Source organism: Juglans microcarpa x Juglans regia, chromosome 3D (genome assembly GCF_004785595.1).
Source record: "Juglans microcarpa x Juglans regia isolate MS1-56 chromosome 3D, Jm3101_v1.0, whole genome shotgun sequence".
Classification (NCBI taxonomy): domain Eukaryota; kingdom Viridiplantae; phylum Streptophyta; class Magnoliopsida; order Fagales; family Juglandaceae; genus Juglans; species Juglans microcarpa x Juglans regia.
Genome location: NC_054598.1, coordinates 30,177,908 through 30,192,755, shown reverse-complemented (window position 1 = coordinate 30,192,755; position 14,848 = coordinate 30,177,908). Strand labels below are relative to the sequence as shown.

At 36.6% G+C, this 14,848-nt stretch overlaps 1 protein-coding gene and 1 pseudogene across 1 annotated transcript in view; both read left to right on the top strand.

The window, feature by feature from the left end:
- LOC121253871 (receptor-like protein EIX2) overlaps positions 1-14,848 on the top strand; it is a 79,697-nt gene that overhangs the window by 24,500 nt on the left and 40,349 nt on the right. The window lies entirely within an intron of this gene.
- On the top strand, positions 256-10,542 carry LOC121253870 (annotated as a pseudogene).

The following is a 14,848-nucleotide window of genomic DNA, read 5'->3' as shown; positions in this document are numbered from 1 at the left end:
TCCTTTCCTAGTTCGTTTATTTACTCACATAGTTTCTGCCAAAATCCTTATCATCGTGATTTTTTCTGGGACCCAAGTCCTTGATCTGTTGCTTTTTAAAGTTTTCATGCCTAATTTCTTCGCATCCATCATTAGTGGGCTTCCTTTTTTTTTTTTTTTTTTTTTCCTGAAGATTTAATCTTGTTTATATATTGATATGGATATTGTTTTTCTTCTTTTCTTTTTTATTTATCATTGACTTGTAGCTTTGTCTACGTATTAGGTAGCTCTGGTTGTTTGGCTCGCTTTCGCATCGTAAAGAACAATTCTTGAATTTACCTATTGCTTCCAAGCTCTCTTCTTTTCGGGGTGATTTTTTTTTTTTAATTTAATTCATCAACATTTTCGAATCCGAGGTACACAAAACATTTGCTCGGCTTGTTTTACAATATTTTCTTATGATCTGTGAATATGTGAGAACATATTATTGATTTTTTAAACAAAATATCGAGTATTCATGTTTGTTGTCTGTAACCAAGTTCGGTAAGCTTGGCAAAGATTGGCTTTCTGGGTAGGGATTGGTTGCGAAGGAAATGCATTGTGAGAGGGATTGGGAAATGGGTATGTAGTTAGACATATTTTTGCTGTAATATGGATTTGCAGGGTAATTCTCAGCCTGAATCGGGAAAACTGGAACAAATCGTTTCCCAATTTCTATTAAAGAGCTTACACATTATTCTGGACTCGAGGGTTCCTTATCGTCGTCCACATGGTCGGAGTGGGGACCTGTCATTGGCTTCTCATGTGAGAAAGAGTGACAAATGGTTCAACTTAGTATTAGGTGACCGCCCTGCAGCTCTGAATAACTTGAGTTTCTGGCACAGAAATCTGATGGAGCCAATGATAATCAATGTAATACTGGTTCATGAAGGTTCTAAATCAATGGGGGGATCTGTTGAGACAGTTATAGAGAGGTGGGTTGTTCAGTATGAATATCCACGAGTTGTGGCTGCTCAAACTGGTGAAAGTTCTGCCTTATACAAGAAAACATACAAGAAGTCAATAATTCTTTTACGGGCTCTTTATTCACAAATGAGGCTTCTCCCAGCATATAAGATCTTCTGGCAGCTAAGTAGATCAAGTCAGACTTATAATTTTGACATCATTTACAAGGTGCCTTCATTTGGTGATCCATTCTCAAGGGTGGACGAGGAAATGATGGAGGAACACGGTTCAATCATGTGGAGGCCTTCCCTGGCCGCCTTTGCATATCTGTGGCATACCGTAAAACACTAACCAACTTTAACCTTGAGCCTTCAACCTCATTGCCACCAAAGATTATTACAGATTATGTTGGTAGCCCCAACACCGACCGTCTGAGGTCCTTTCCCTCTTCGGAGAAGGGTGTTCGTGCTATTTCCTTTCCATTGAGAGCTGTACGAGCTCCATTTCCTGTGCCATTTCAACATCCACACAGCTGGACAAGTGGCTTCCACAGAGCAGCTTTTTCTGCACAAAATCAACCCGTTGTTGGATCTCCACCTGCATATCGCCCATCTGCTTTGCCATATGACTACCCATCTCCACCTACTGATATATATAGTAATAGAGTTCCAAATTATAGAATGCCAATCCATCAAAGGACTATTAGTTATGATGGTTATCAGCTTTCACCTCCATTCTCTCCATCTCCATCCCCGTCTTCTCCTTCATATGTCTCCACTGGTAATCATCCTATGCGAACACGTGTACGTCCAGAAACTGCTCCTGTAAGTATACCACTTTCAATGGCGAGCAGAAATTCTAGATGTCTTTCTCCCAATTATTCTGATCCAAGTAGAATTTCTCTCCCACCTTTATCTCCCAGAAGCAGAAAGACTGATCCTTCATCACAGGAGTCTCCTTATGGAACTACATCTTTTAGGAAAATAGAGTCTTTAAGGTCTGGAGAGATGCAGAATCATTATGCTGGCCAGAAGGTAGTCCTGATTTTCAAATTAAGATACTTCTTAGTTCTATGTTCCCACTCCTGAAATTCAATTTTTATTTTTCTGGTTATCTGATAAGACCCATTATTATGTGTTGCATAGATGATGAGAGATAGCAAAGATGATTCAGGGCAGTTCTCAGGATTGTTATCTTCGAGTGGCTCACCACGTATTGGATTTTCTAGAAGCTCCAGCAGATTATCTTTCGGATGACTTAGATGATAATATTTTTTCATGTCCTTTTGATGTTGATGATGTTGATACATTGGATATTCAAGTCAGGTATGTCAATTTACCTCGTAATTATAGATATAAATGAACTCATTAGCAATCTTCAGTCTTAGTATCGAGCTTGATGTCTGCAGTCTTAGTTATTCACAGGTTTTATGCTTTGATTATCCCAGTTGCTATGCTTGCACTTAGATTTGTTGATCTTCAATTGTTGACAACTAGGCTTCCAGCTTCTAGAACTGTTTGGTCACTACACATACTGGGGCTTTCTTTGGGAAGGAGTTTTGAAGCTCAAGTATGATTGATTGCAAAGGCCTAAATAATATAATATGAAAAGAATTATATCACAATCTTTATGTGCATTTTATGATGGTAACAAACTGCCTTAGTTGTGTTCTTCATTCATTTGGCAATAATGTGTGGGTGTCTGCTTGTCTTCCTTGGGTCTCTGTGTGTGTATGGACTAGGGAGGCATTTAATTTCAAGAAAGTCTAGACTGGCCTGATGGCTGCAATGGTGCCCTGTTATCTAGTTCCTAAATTTATTGTTTTTCTTGTTTAAAAGAGTGAATAAACACTTTGAAAGAGAGACAGAACTAGCCAATGCTCTATAATGTTTTATTGAAAACAACCATCATGGATCTTCAAATTATCTTATGAAAGAGCCAATTACCTATATAGACAAATGAGGTGAGAGTTATTGATGGGAAGTTCATGATGCTAGAGTCATTTGATTGGAAAAACTAAGCCTTCAATGTTGCTGTTAAAATAGGTCTCTCTTTATTGGCTGCAATTTATTGACAAATAACAGTAATGTGCAAAATTCTACACTATTTCTTCTTATACTAATCATGCACAAATTGTTCTTTTGGCTACTGGCAATGGTTTTCGTGGGTTGCTTATATGTCAATTTATGGTATCAAAATCACGCTGTAGATGGAATAGAGCTCTAAATTGTATCTTAGTTCAGACATGACTTTTGTCTAGAATGTAATCAAAATATAGAAGCAGTCATTATGGTGAATTAGAATTTAATAGGGTGTATTCTATTCATTTTTAAGCATCTTATTAGAGTTCTCCTGGATTCTTTTGAATTCTCATCTGTTAAAGAAATGTTTTGTCTACAAAGAGATCATGCAGCCATGTCTGTTTGTAAACTTTTTTTTTTGTAAGATCTCTTTCTAGATCTAGTACTTCTCAAATTTTATTGAGCCTTGATGCAGTTGCTCGCAAGCATCCACATCTGGTTACATTAGGTTTACTTTATTGAAACAGTTATGTTCTGACTAAAGACTACCTTTCAATTGTCAAACAACATCCAAACTCCCCTCTCTTTCTTCAGCTACCATCTCCCTGGTGATATTTATGTCAGATTTTGGTCGATCACCCCTTTGAGGTGCTTCCTTCTCATTATATAAAAAATAGTTCCAGAAATAATTACAAAGATTAGATTGAGAATCCAATTTGAATCCCAACAAACTACATCTTTATCTCATCTAAACTAACCTGACTTTAATTTGAATCTCAACAAACTACATCTTTATCTTATCTAAACTAACCTGATTTTATCCTGTCTAAATATGTACAAGTTTAATTTAAATACAAGATAAGATTAGTAAATAAATCCTAATCTATTTGAAATTTAGTTCTGTTGTATCCCAGTAAAATAGGAGATTAGTTGCCATGTAACCCTAGCCACAACCCAGTGAAATAGGAGATTGGTTGCCTAGTTGCCGTATCTTAAAGAAAACCCTAGTTTTCCTTTATACCCCCCCCCCCCCTCAAATTGATGCTAGTGAGTCGACTAGCAACAATTTGCTAACTAGGTATTGATGCTGTTGTCGAGTCAAAGCTTTGGTGAAGATATCAGCTACTTGGTGTTCAGTGGACACATGAGGGAGAATGATAGCTTTAGACTCATAGGCATATCGGATATAGTGACAATCAACCTCGATGTGCTTCGTACGTTCATGAAAAACTGGGTTGGCTACAATTTGAATGGCACTTGTATTATCACCATGAAGAGGTGTGGGATGTGCTTGTGCAAAGCCGAGTTCTGAAAGAATACCACACAACCACATAATTTCTGAACATGCAGCAGACATTGCCCGATTTTGAGCCTCTGTAGATGACTTAGATACACAATTTTGCTTCTTACACTGCCAAGAGATAAGAGAATCCCCAAGGAAGACACACCATCCAGTAGTAGAACGTCGAGAGTCCGGACATCCATCTCAATCTGCATCACTGTAGGTAACTAATTAAAGAGAAGAACCCTTAGGAAAAAACAGTCCACGATTAGGAGTCCCAAGTAGATAGCAAATAATCCGACGAACAGCTACAAAATGAAGATATCTAGGAGAATCCATGAACTTACTAATAGTGTGGACAACATAGGAAATATCAGGGCGCGTGATAGTGAGATAAATCAAGCTGCCAACCAACTTACGGTATAAGGTAGGATCTGAGAGAAGTTCTCATTCGTCTTTCCTATACTTAACATTCACCTCCTGAGGAGTATCAACTGGAGTAGTATCTTCCAATCTTCCTAACTGAATTAGGTCTTGAATATACTTGTGTTGATTGACAAATAAACCATGTGGCTGAGACCAAACTTCCAACCCTAGAAAGTAGGTAAGATCCCCAAGATCCTTCATGTGAAACACATTATGAAGATGTTGCTGAAGTTTTTGAATCAAAAGTCCATCCGAACCGGAGATGATAATATCATCTACATATACCAATAAAAATACTACTCCAGCATCGCCCTTGTGCAAAAATAAGGAAGCATCGTACTTACTTTGCTTAAAAGAAAACCCTAGCAAAGTATCGCGCAATTTCTCAAACCAAGCTCGAGGAGCTTGTTTAAGACCATACAAAGACCTCTTCAATTTACAAATAGCCATAGGGGAGGAAATAGGCATACCAAATGGAAGGTTCATGCAGATATCTTCCTTTAGATTGCCATGCAAGAAAGCATTCTTGACATCCATTTGATGTAATTGCCAAGATTTAGAAGCAGCAAGAGCAAGTAACAAGCGAACAGTAGTCATCTTGGCAATCGGAGCAAAAGTCTCATCATAATCTATGCCATACTCTTGGCGATTTCCCAAAGCAACCAATCTAGCTTTGTATCGTTCCAGTGAGCCATCAGAACGAAGCTTTACGGAGTATACCTATTTACTACCAATTGGTTTGATAGAAGGAGGACATTGTACCACATCCTAGGTCTGATTAACTGCAAGTGCATTAAGTTCTGTTTGCATTGCTTGTTGCCAGCACTCATGTTCCATAGCCTGTTTGTAACAAGAAGGAATAGCAATGGAAGATAATGTAGCAGTCATAGAAGTGGGGGAAGAAAAACCATACCGATTTGGTGGGTGAGAGAGACAGGTAGATTTTCGAGGAACAGAATCATTAGGAACTATGGCGGATGTTGGATTAGGTGCTGGAGTAGGAGAATCTTGAGAAGCCATAGGAGACTCGGCTAAAGGAGTGCTATGAGGTCGAGTGTAGATAAAACCAGGTTTAAACCGAGCCACTAGAGTAGACGAGGTATCAAGAATGGGCATATAGAAGGGCTCGGATTCATCATGATGAATTGAAAAACTAGGTGAGATAGGATCAACATGAGAGAGAAAATATTGCTGATTTTCCAAAAATAACACATTCCTGGAAATTCGAATTCTTCGTGCATTAGGATCATAACAAAGAAATCCTTTTTGAGTGGAACTATATCCAAGAAAAGCACACTTAACAGATTGAGTAGTCAATTTATGTCTTTCATGTGGTGGAAGATGAACAAAACACACACAACCAAAGATATGCAAATCAGAATAACTAGGTGTGTGACCAAACAGTATGGAATAGGGACAAACATTATGTAAAATTGGTGTGGGCAATCTATTAATTAAATGGACAGCAGTAGCTAATGCTTCACACCAAAAACAAGATGGAACGGATGAGTCAATAAGAAGAGCCCGAACCATATCAAGTAGATGACGATTCTTACGCTCAGCTACACCATTTTGTTGTGGTGTAGATGCGCAAGAACGTTGAGAAAGAATACCTTTTTCTTGAAGAAAATTCTGAAATTCATGAGACATAAATTCACCCCCAGAATCAAATCGTAAGACCTTGATTGAGAAAGCAAATTGTGTCTGAATGAGTGCAAGAAAGGCCTTGAAAACAGAAAATACTTCACTTTTAGTACGAAGAAAATAGATCCAAGTGAATTTAATGCAATCGTCAATAAAAGTAACAAAATACTTGTAGTGAGCATGTGATATAACAGGAGATATACCCCAAACATCGCTATGAATTATATCAAACACCCGAGAAGCATGAGAACCAGATTGTGGAAATGATAGCACTTTGCTTTTGGCAAGTTTGCAAGAGGTACAATCAAAAGAAATTGTTTCCATTGAAACATAATTTTTATTGTCAATAGCACCAGATTTAAACAAAGTTTGGAGTACATTAGGATTGGGATGTCTTAAACGCCGATGCCAATCCTTAGTACTTATTTTGACAGCATTACAAGAAATAAAGGAACTAGACGCAATAGAATCTGAACTAGGATTTATTGGAAATAGCCGACCCTCCTTAGGACCCCTTGCGATCATCCTCTCGGACACTCGATCCTGTACAATACAACCAGAAGATGAAAAAGAGACATTACAATTATTTTCAACAAGTTGTTCAACAGAAAGTAAACTTGTGGAGAGAGTAGGAGAAACCAAAACGTTTCGAATGACAGGGGACATATCACCCACGGCAGAAATTGGTAGTGAACTACCATTTGCCGTGTGGATTTTGAGAGGACCATTTGCCGTGTGCAACAATGTGGAATTATTAGTCATATGATTTGAGGCACCAGAATCTATTAGCCAAGAATTAGTGGAGGACTTTGGTTTACCTGAGATGCCTGAAGCAGAAAAGGCATAAATTATCATTTGTTGTATCATATCGGGAGTAAGAGTAGTAGAACTAGAACCGGCAAGTGCTGAAGCATGAGGGCAGCAGCAGGAGCTGAAGAAGAGGATGCACCCGAGACTTCAACAAAGGTGGAATAGGCACTCTCTTGCTTCCGAGGAGGTCGGATTGGGTAGTCCTTGATGATATGTCCAGATTTTTTGCAATAGTTACAAAATTTCTTTGGACAGTGGGTGGCAATGTGACCAAATCCCTTGCAACTATAGCATTGTGTAGTGCTATAGTCTCGGCCCTTGGATTTTCCTTGTGCTGTAAATGCCACTTGAGCAGGAGATGCAAGCTGCTGTTCCATTGTACTCCGAGTAAGTAACCTTTGCTACTCCCGAAGCAAATCTCCCAAACAATTATCAAGAGACAGAACTGGATCTCTATTCATTAACCGAGAACGAACAGATTCAAAATTAGATCGTAATTTCATAAGAAACTGATCCCTCCTACTAGTTTCATGCACACTTTGCACATGAGGAAGACCATCGGCAGGGATAGAAGAATGCACAATGTTAGTGTATTCAGCCCACAGATTTGAAAAACCAGAATAGAAGTCCTCCACTGATAAGCCACCTTGCGAAAAATTATCCATCTCAAATTCCAACTGAAATCTTCGAGCGGAATTATTCTGAGTGTAGATTCTCTTCAAATACTCCCACATAGCTTTGGAGGTTTTGTAGGGTCGTAGATTGAGGATGATGTGAGGCTCAATAGAACCTAGGATCCAAGACATGATCTTGGAATCCTTACTCTCCCATGTAGACAATTCCTTTGCACTGTTAGGAGCTGGAATAGTCCCATCAACATGACCCCAGAGTTCTTTACCTTGACAAGAAGCTGAAAGTGAAATGCCTAAGCAGAATAATTTTTTCCATTGAACCGAATGCACAAGGAATCAGACTTTTCTGATGCCATGAAAACAGACCAAGAGCAAGAAAAGAGAGCTGCTGCTGTGAAATAAAGGACCCCAGGAAAAGTAAGAAACTAGAAGCAGCCTCTGGAAAAAAAACAGAAAACAGCAACCCTAAAGATTTTAGGGTTGGCCGAGGAAGTGTAAAAAAAATAGGAAATCAGAGTGTCTCTGATACCATGTCAGATTTTGGTCGATCACCCCTTTGAGGTGCTTCCTTCTCATTATATAAAAAATAGTTCCAAAAATAATTACAAAGATAAGATTGAGAATTCAATTTGAATCTCAACAAACTACATCTTTATCTTATCTAAACTAACCTGACTTTAATTTGAATCTCAACAAACTACATCTTATCCTATTTAAATATGTACAAGTTTAATTTAAATACAAGATAAGATTAGTAAATCAATCCTAATCTATTTGAAATTCAATTCTGCTGTATCCCTGTAAAATAGGAGATTAGTTGCCATGTAACCCTAGCCACAACCCAGTAAAATAGGAGATTGGCTGCCTAGCTGCCGTATCTTAAAGAAAACCCTAGTTTTCCTTTGATAATTTAGTGTGGTATAATTCTGATGCTTGCATACCCATAACTAACATACACCAAAAGGTAAGTCTTCTGAATGGATGCAGAGAGATGTTCTATGATTGGATTCTGATCATGAAGTTGTTTATTGTCAAGACACTTACAGTCATACCTATTGTTAGCACTAGTGTACAAGGTTGTCAGATGTGGTTTTCAAATTGCTCATAACAAAAGCTCCCCACTCCTTGCATGCATATATAGAGTCTACACAAAGCCTACAAAGCCCCCCATTGGTTCCTCGTTTCAGTCACTATACTTGTGCACCTTCCAAGTGCATAGGTATCTGCTCCTACTCTGTATATGGGATTCACTTTGGCTCCTTGCTCCATGATGTAGCCGCAACTCAGAGATGATGTAACGCCCCAATGGAAAGCCTAATCCACATGGCCTATACTTCGAAATGACTAGTCAATGATACACTTGAAGCCCCATTGGAACTTTATAAAGAGCAAAAACTTCTCATTCCCAACTAATGTGGAATCTCATACACCACCCACTCTTATCATTTATCAAAATGGGGTATCACAATCTCCCCATTTATATTCCCAACATCTTCGTCGGGCCAGTCCGTCGTAGGTGGCTTGGCTCAAGTCCCACATTTCTTGTTTGGATAGACTCTGATACCATTTGTAACGTCCCAATGGAAGGCCCAAATCACATGATCTATACTCTAAAATGACTAGTCAACGATACAATTGGAGCTCCATTGGAACATTATAAAAAGCAAGAACTTCTCATTCCCAAGCAATGTGGAAACCCATACACCACATACCCTTATCATTTATCAAAATGGGTATCCCAGATGACATGTTTGACTTTCTCTATCTTTCACCTGCCAAGTGCTGGCAACAGTATCAGCTTATAAATTACCTTCAAGCATCTGTCAATTGTCTAGTTTTTCTTGTCCAAGTGTTCATGAGGAATGCCAGTGCACTAGCAACACCCATGGCTATCCTTGTTCAAAATATTAAGCAAGTATCATTCCTAGTTGTGGATCTTTGGGGTTTTTTCGGGATCGACTGTTTGGTGATCTAATCTTCCTGAGAAAGAATAAAAGTGACCACTGTACTTTGGTGACTAGCTTATGGACTTGAGGACGCATCAAGACTAGAGTTGTTTGCAACTATTAAACCCTTTTGTTTACTTACTTAAATTAATCCATTTCAGTCATTTGTTGATTGTGATTGAGTTTGTGATTTATGCAATATATTGCATTGCCCCTTTGCAAATATGCATGACTTTATCATGTTTTTACTTTGTTTATAAATTTTGGTGAACAGTCAGAATTTTGATGGGAAAAAAGCTTCCGAGTTTACTTCACTGTCATTGCCAATTGTTAAAAAATCACAAGATGCTGCCGTTGGTGTCCTTGTTCACATGTTGAGGACTGCACCTCCTCTGCGCCAAGATTCATGTTGTTACTCATCCCACTCAATGTAGACTGAACTTGAGGGAGGAGTCCCTACAGCTTCTGGATTCTTTATGCCTCGAAAGACTGCTGATGCACTTGAAGAGCTCAGGAGTTTCAGAGAAATGAAAGACCTACTTCTCTCCAAGAGTGGAACTCGGTTGGTCAGCAAAGATGACGTTTGAGCTTGCTGCTTTGATGGATTCATCTTTGTTTATTGAGATAGAAATTTAGCTCCTAAGAGAGAGGAGATGACAAGAGTTGCTGGCAATGGCAATGAATGAAAGGACTACCACCATGATGCCAAGGCTTCAATAGAACAGAAACTTCAGGAGTGACAGATTATGTACATATCATGACTGAAAATATTCACCGATTCATGAGCATTGCTATGTAAATGTTTCGGGACCATTCCATTGTTTAAATGTTTATAGGTAAAAGTTCCAGTTCTGGTTTCCTGCAGCCAGCAAATTTAAGTCTCTTCTTCAAGAGTTGGAGAAGAAGAATAAAACCAAGAGAATACTACCAAGGTTGTCTAAGCAATCACACATGGGAAAGAATTCAGCAACCGTACAAGCTGCTGAAATAAGTTGTTCCACAAAGCTCTGGCAATGAGAGAGAGAGAGAGAGAGTAAACAACGTCAATTTTGTAGTTTTCTTCATACCATCTATCCAACATTCCCCGGTAATGGCAAACGATTTTTTTTTCTTTTAGTTGCTCTCTATTCTTCTTATGTTCTATTTTTCCCTTTTTACCACAGTAAGTCCTGTTTCATGAATCTCTGATATGCTAACTTGTCCATAATTTCTTGTAGTTTCAAACTTAAAATAGCACTAAAGACTGTCTCTTTACAACCTTGCAATTTTCGGTACTTCTAAATGCCTCAAGGTGCAAGTAACAAAAAGAATTAAAAAATTGATTTACCCTATTCCTATAAAAAGTAAATTAACCATTCAAACTATAAAGGAAAGAAATGCAGGTGAAGTAAGAGACGCACATTCTGAATGTTTGCTGGATGATTGAGTGTGTCTTTTGGCAGTGTTGACACATCTCTTACAGCGTAAGAAAAATTAGTGGAACTGCCATCATTTGAAGAAAACTTCCCCCCTTGCCCTTGTAGCTCTTCAGGGATGGAAGGGTCTCCGTCAACCATAAACAGTGAATCTAGTTCAGACTTTGGAACTGCATCAGGTGCATCTGACTCCAGCAGGAAAACTTCCTATGGATCTGAACATACAATTATGAGGGAAAAAGAACAAGTTATAGTAAGAAATGGGGTGGTACAAGCTACAGATACATCAAGAAATGAGCAGCTCAGAGACAAACTTTACCTAGATAAATTATGATATTATTGAAATTACCATGGCAGAGATGCAGAAAGCAACAAGGGGCCAAAGAATCAATGAGGAGCCCACTGAAGATCTCATTTTGAGAGATAGATCATGATCTCATTTCTTAAGCAGTTTAATGCCTTTAACGTTACACACAACCCTTTCCAAGAACATATACTAGAAGATCCCAGAGCACATGATCCTTAACCTTAAACCAATGTCAAAACCCCTGACCCAAGCAGGAAAATTGTTAACATCCATCCCAAAAGGTAATTTTGGCGTAAACAACCAATATTGGAAGTAGGAAGCATGTACATAGAGGACAAATTTGCACAAAAGCACGTTTGAGTTTTAGAGAATGGGCTGGGGGAGTCTTTGATCTGTTCCTTTTATGAAGTTTTCATGCCTAATTTCTTCGCATCCATCATTAGTGGGCTTCCTCGTTTCTTTTCTGAAGATTTAATCTTGTTTATATACAATGCAACCTATACCATTCAAATCTCTTGAGTAATTAATAATGATAATATACCGGATAACTATTATATGACTCAACTTTCTTTCGTTTAGGTTGCAAAAGCTTACTTTAACTTAACTATCCATATATGTATATGCCTTAAGTAAGTCCACAACTCAAATAATAAGTCATTAAGACTACCTTATTAAGAACACAATATAAGTTCTACACTATTATTTTAAGAGTTTTACCACATTTTTTCAAGAAGTTGAGAAAATAGGCAAGGTGACTTGACTCACATACCACTCACTACTTCAATCAAATTTGATAATTTTCACATTTCTACCTAATTGCATTTCTTCCCTATGAGAAGTACCCCAATAATTGCTAAAGAATTGAGACTTCTCATGTAGTAGATAGATACTTCCATACCATGAAAATCATTTATGAAGATAATGAGATATTTCTATCTATCAAACATTATAGGGAAAAGGTCTATATGTGTCTATATGCATTATCTCAATAAGCTTCATATTCCTTGTGGCATCTTTTCTTGATATGTTTAATTTTTTTTCCTTTTATACAAATCAACACACAACTTGATATTAGAAAATCTAAATGCATAAAATCTTTTATTAACTAATATTTACAACTTTTCTTTAGAGATCTTCTCTATTTCTTTGCAACAAATAAAGTTTTTCTTTAATCATGTTTCAAACCTCTGTGCCAAAAATTGTAAAATATTTTCATAAATCATATTTCATATAGTTCCAATACATGCCTATAAGTGTAGAATATTTTTAACAAAATCATTATGAAGGAATAATGAATAAAAATCTTATTGGAAGAAAAAATAGAACCAACATAAATGACATTTTGAAATAAGTTAAAATATAAACATCTGTACTTGAGTTTAACCATAAAAAATAAGTATTAACATTCATAGAGTTTCATATGAAATTTATACAGATAAGAGAAACAAATTGAAACCTGAACATTTGCGCTCGAGTTTTATGTAAAAAATTAAGTACAAACATTTATGAGATTTGATTCGAGACTTAAAAAAAGTTCACCATTCCTTTCAAATTAAGTCCTATGTTTACGACACTGAAACATACATGTGTCCTTGTTTCTTTTAAAAATGAATCAATACAATTCTTACACTTTGGTGACCCTCAGTTCTTTCATTTCCCAAAAGATATACTTGTTTTTAAATACAAATTAACGAAATAAATTTGTATCAATCTAACAACCATTATCAATTCATTCATATTTCATTACTTCGATGAAACAATAATGCCTCTTGGGTAAACCATTCTATACAAAATAAGAAGATTTGACTATTTTTCATTCCTAAAGTTCAAAGTTCCATATGTAGTAATTAATTACATCTTCTTAAACATTATACTTTTTTTTTTATCCTTGAGGCTATTTTTAATAATAATTGATGTTAGATTTAGAAGGAATAAATCATGGTCTAAAACACTTAGTGTAAATATGACATGCTTATCTTTTTCTAAACTAGGGTTATTCTATACAAGAAACCTTGTAATGATATTCGTATACTTACTGCAAGAAAAATATTTTGATCACATTAATGCTTTGAGTTTGACACTTCTACACAAAAATAAAATTTAAACCATTATGGAAGAACTAATAGTGTCATCGAGATCCCTCATTTGCGAGTGAACACCAACATACAAAATGTTCATTCCAGTTTAAATTCAGAATTTAAACCATTATGGATAAACTAATAATGTCATCTAGATTTCTCATTTGAGAGTAAACCCCAACACACAAAACAATTTCTCTAGTTTTAAATACAAAATTTAAACCATTATGGAGAATTTAAATAATTATAGATGAACTAATAGTATCATTGAAATCCTTCCTTTGGGAGTGAACCTCAACACAGAAAATGTTCTTACCAATCTTAAATTTTGTGGATGAACTAATTGTATCATCAGTATTCTCCTTTGGGAGTAAGTTTGACATACAAAATGTTTCCTCCAATTTTAGAGTTTGTGGATGAACTAGCTGTATCATCAGAATTCACATTTGGGAGTAAACTTTGACATATAAAGCGTTCACTCTAATTTTAAATTATGTGGATGAACTAACTGTATTATCAGAATTCTCATTTGGAAATAAACTTTGACATACAAATTGTTCTCTCCAACATTAAATTATGTGGATGAATTAGTTGTATCACTAGAATTCTGCTTTGTGAGTAAATACTCGCATACAAATTGTTATCTCCACATAACTAATTATATTACAGATCCAATCATCTTAAATTATTAGCCATGATATTATGGAGTTAATTTGTTGTCCTCCAAAATCAAGTAAGATTTTGTACCTTTGGACAACCAACCCCTTCCTTGATTTTGGTACAAATTACTCACTCATTTAAAATTAACATTTATATATGTACATATATAGCCAACTATACAATAAAGTTCATAAAAAAATATAATTGTGAACTTTATAACCAATAACCATACTTCAAGTCCAAGTAACTGATACATTTATATGCTAGCCATACAATAAAATTCGTAGGAAACAATAGCTAAGAATTTTATAACAAATATCCACATTACTTCAAAGTGCAAATAATTCATATATTTCAAGTCCAAATAACTGCACGCTCTCGCTCGGCGGTACTCCTCCATCTTCTCCATCTGAACTCTCTTTTGCTTAACTCTCGACTTTTCTTGCCTGATTTGAGTCTCAACTGTTCTCTTATGCTTGGGTTTACAGAGGACAAAAATTGATTGATCCCCTGGGTTTTAATCACTTGTTTTATAAGGAAATTTGATCTAAGGATTAAAAAAGAATGATTGTTCCTGAACTGTTCCTTGTCTGAACTTCCCATCAGAACGAAAAGGATTCTCAAAAGGAGTTGGAAAGAGAAACAGCACTGCTGCACTGGAGCATTCTCGTGGAGAGCTAGAAGCAAAGAGCAAAGAAATCGT